Source organism: Myotis yumanensis, unplaced genomic scaffold (assembly GCF_028538775.1).
Source record: "Myotis yumanensis isolate MYYU_CA2020_CCGP unplaced genomic scaffold, mMyoYum1.0.hap1 SCAF_16, whole genome shotgun sequence".
In the NCBI taxonomy this organism is placed as follows: Eukaryota; Metazoa; Chordata; class Mammalia; order Chiroptera; family Vespertilionidae; genus Myotis; species Myotis yumanensis.
Window position 1 is genome coordinate 39987691 of NW_027223767.1, and position 4074 is coordinate 39991764.

The 4074-nt window shown below is 45.6% G+C and overlaps 1 long non-coding RNA gene across 1 annotated transcript; it reads right to left on the minus strand.

Annotated features, from left to right (window-relative positions):
- LOC138993848 (uncharacterized) lies at positions 1 to 2249 on the minus strand. Its single transcript, XR_011468349.1, has 3 exons — positions 2141 to 2249; positions 1084 to 1232; positions 1 to 233 (listed from the first exon to the last, which is right to left on the minus strand). It is a non-coding gene; the product is annotated as an uncharacterized lncRNA (long non-coding RNA).
- Positions 2250 to 4074: the final 1825 nt, after the last annotated feature.

Consider the following 4074-nt stretch of genomic DNA (forward strand, 5'->3'; position numbering starts at 1 on the left):
TAATGCCACAGGTAAAATTTATTTTGGACACAAGCTCTTCAGAATCGGCCACTCCAGCACTTTAGGTCTTCATCTTCTGGGACTGTACGTCAAGGGATAGACACTTGCCAAGAATGGTGTGTGGAAAATGTTATGCCAAGCACTGGATCCATGATTCATGAGCAATCTTCTGGGGCTCATCTCCAGGCAGGCTTACACCCCCATTCTTATTCCACAGGGTCATGAACACCACCCTTTTAAAATACAAATTTGATCATGACATTTCCTCGGCTCAGAAACCTCCAGCAGTCTACCAAACTCTTTGGCAAGGCAGCTCATTCCTTTCTGGACCCTGGCTTGGATGATCCTCTCCTGAGATGTTGCAACTTCTACTGACCACAATCTCAATCACTTTCCCATCTCCAGCATAGGACCCACATTTCCCCATCATCTGTACTGCCCTTCCTTACTGTGGCAAACTGTATGCCTCCTTGAAGCTCTTCCTTAAATGTTCTCTACTCTCGGAAATACTTCCCAACCTCCACTGATCCACCCACCCCGGCAAAACCAATAATTCTTCCTGGGGCCTCCAATACCTTAGTAGAAATTTGTGCAAAGCTGTGGCCATCCTGGATTGTAATTATTTACATAGTTCTGTCTCCATGAACTAGCTGTGTTTACCTTTTTATCTCACCTTCAGCACAATGCCTGACTGACACAGGAGATACTCCCTAATTGGGGTTCTCTTTGCTTTCCCTCTGCCTCCCAGGATCACCCATTTTCTAGGAAGAGTGAAGCCCCCGTGGCGGGGAAGGGGGAGAAGGGTGGCAAACCTTGGGTCAGTAATGACCTGTGAATCTCGGATCATGGTTACTTGTCTCAAATGAGAGCCCCCTCGGGGACAGACAGGGATAGGGCTTCTCTTTGAGGAGACGGTCTTAGATAATGCAGCCAGGTGTCCTTCTGCTATTCACTTCCAGCCTCTTTCTCTTGGAGTTATCCAGACGTCTGTGTGCAGTGGCCATATGAACCTCCATCAGCCCCAGGAAAGTCCACTGGGGAGTAGTTAACACCCTTGTCAGCTCTTGACTGATTTATACTCACCACATGGACAGCAGGTTTGCATACATGGCCACATCCATTGCTGCAGCATTTCCTTCCCCTGGGACATGAGTAATCTCCTGAGCATCTTTCAACACAAGGCCCAGCGGTTCCTTTGGGCACCTTGGGGCAGAGTCCAGGTTTGACTCCCCCTGAAAAAAAAAAAAGGTGTTTGTGGAGTCTGGAATAGTCACTAACCAGGTATGAAAACTGCTGTTAGAGTTCCACGGCCTCACTGCTGGCAGGACTGCCACCTCTTTCATTTCTTCCTTTGTAGTCCTGGACCCTCCCTCAGCCTTGGCAGCTCCACCCTCACAATGAAGACCCCAATGTTACAGTCAGGCCCTTAGGAGAATGTTCTCCCAGCTACAAAGGCTGCCCAGTCCCAGCAGGCAAGAAACCTGCTCTGTCATAAGCCTCTTCTTTCCACTTTAGAAGATATTAGAAACATCTCTGATCCCAGACTTCCGTCTTCCCACCCACACGTACCCCATGTTCATTCCGGAGCTACTCCGTGTTGGAGCCCTCCATCCCAGGCACATCTAGAGAGAGCCCCAACTTTTAATAAGGCCCCACCTGATCTGATAAGAAGAATGGGACCCTGGCTGGTGTGGCTCAGTTGGTTACAGCATCGTCCCATATACTGAAAGTTTGCAGGTTCAATCCCCATTTGGGGCAGGCATGGTGGGCAACCAATCTATGTTCTCTCTCACTTCGATCTCTCTCTCTCTCTCTCTGTCTCTCTCTCTCTCTGTCTCTCTCTCTCTCTCTCTCTCTCTCTCTCTCTCTCTATATATATATATATATATATATATATATATATATATGTATATACCTTCTCCTCTCTCTAAAATATCAATAAGCATATCTTCGGGTGAGAATTTAAAAATAGAAGAAGAATGGGAAATGCAGGGTGATAACTGAAGAAGGTCAAAAAAAGTGGGTCTAATCAATGCCAAATCTCCACTCTGCAGCCTGTTCCTGTGCTCCACAATCCCAGGTAAGTAGCTGGGCTCTGAGCCTCCTCTACTCTCAGGTAGGACCCCCTCAGCACCCATACCTCCAGGAGGATATTTCTGAGCGAAGGCCATCTCCATCCCCAAGATGACAAAAGCCACTAGAACAAAGACTGTGCCTATCTTCATGTTGGCCTTTGATGTGAATGCACACACTGAGCCCAGCCCCAATTTATACCCTTAGTGTCACCAGAGATGAGTGTGGTGTGGGCCAATAGAACAGGAAATGTACAACATGATCTAGTTAGTTTGTTCTATTTCATAACTGGTTTCTCTATAATTAGGGTACGTTTTCTTGTAGATGCAAATCCAAACAGGAGAGTTCTGGCATTGCTACATCAAAACTTGGCATTGTTTTCCCTGGTGTCATTAGAAATAGTGGCCAAAGAAATAAATTTTCTGTATATAATTCAAAATTTCAGAGTAAGAGCATAAACTTTGAAGCTATGTGTTAGGCTCACTACCTGGAGCCTCCTGGAGGTCCCATTCCAGGAGGATTCAATGTGGTTCTATGAGAGATGGTGAACAGGTTGTGCTTTGGAGACCTCCAGGGCTGAGATCCCCAAGTAGGGGTGGAATGAGGAACTCCCCTTCATCACAAAGGTAGGTAGTGAGGTCTCTCATCTGAGGAGATGGATGTTCAAAGATCACAAGCTGGCAGGGCCCTTGGGGATGGAGAGACAGGGTCCACTCTTGATGGCTGGTGGTCTCTGAGCCTACCCTTCTCCATACTGAGAGTTCCATAGAAAGAAGCCTGTGTGGGTGAGCTCCAATGAGATTAACAACAGGAAAAGACTGTTACAGAATTTCAGAGAAGGGGGTATAAAGGTAAAACTCCAATGACTATAGGAATGAAGAGAAGCATGCTTTGTCCTTGGTGGTCAGATCTGGGACAAGCACCTCATGAGCACCTATGGGGAGGCCAGGCTGAGGTACTCTGAGATCACAGGAACACTAAGTGAGCCAAGAGAGGAGGGCTCAGACCAGCCATCCCAGGTAGTTAGCTCACACCCAGTATTTCAGACTCTTTGGGTGTTCATAGCGTACAACACCCAGGACACCTCTATCTGAAGAAGGGACTAGAATACCTGAAGAAGACAAGCAGCTCAGTACAGGGTGGAGATCAATTGCCCAAGGCAGCACAGAGAACAACAGAAAGCACAACAAAGAACAAGACCAAATGCAAATCCGAGGTGTCTGGCCAGATGCCACACTGCTGAGTAGCATGGCCTTGGTGAGTGTGTGGGGCCAAGGTGCACAGCCCCAAAGAACTTGCAGGAGAACCCTACAGAGCACTCTTGGTAAGGGGAGGTCTCCCTAATCCCTCCCTAAAAGTGACTTAGACACAACTACTATCACTTAATTAACATCATCTTTAAAAATTTTTCTGTGTTTGGTATGTATTTTTCTAAGTCCTTTTCTATAATTTGCACACACACATGTATATGCAAATATGTATCTTTGCTGCAGAAGTGAAATTATACTGTATGTATTGTTTTGCTTTATTCACTTAACATTATGTCTTTTTAAAATATATTTTTTATTGAATGAGGAAGGGAGATGAAGAGATAGACAGGTACATCAACGATGAGAGAGAATCATGGATCAGCTGCCTCCTGCATGCGCCTTACTGGGGATTGAGCCCACAACTTGGGCATGTGCCCTGTCCGGGAATCAAACCGTGACCTCCTGGTTCATAGGTTGATGCTCAACCACTGAGCAACACTGGCTGGGCTTAACATTATGTCTTGGAGAGATTCCATGTTAGTATCCCCCCTTTTAAAACAACTGCTATCTAATATTCTATTATAGGAGTGAATCATAATTTATTTAAACATATTTCAATTGCTGAACTTTTAGGTGGCCTCTTTATCATTAACAATTTGCTGTTATATGCATGATATACTTTGCATATGCTTCTTTGTTTATATATGTCAGTATTTCCCCTGAATAGATGCCTAAACATGGAAATTCAAAG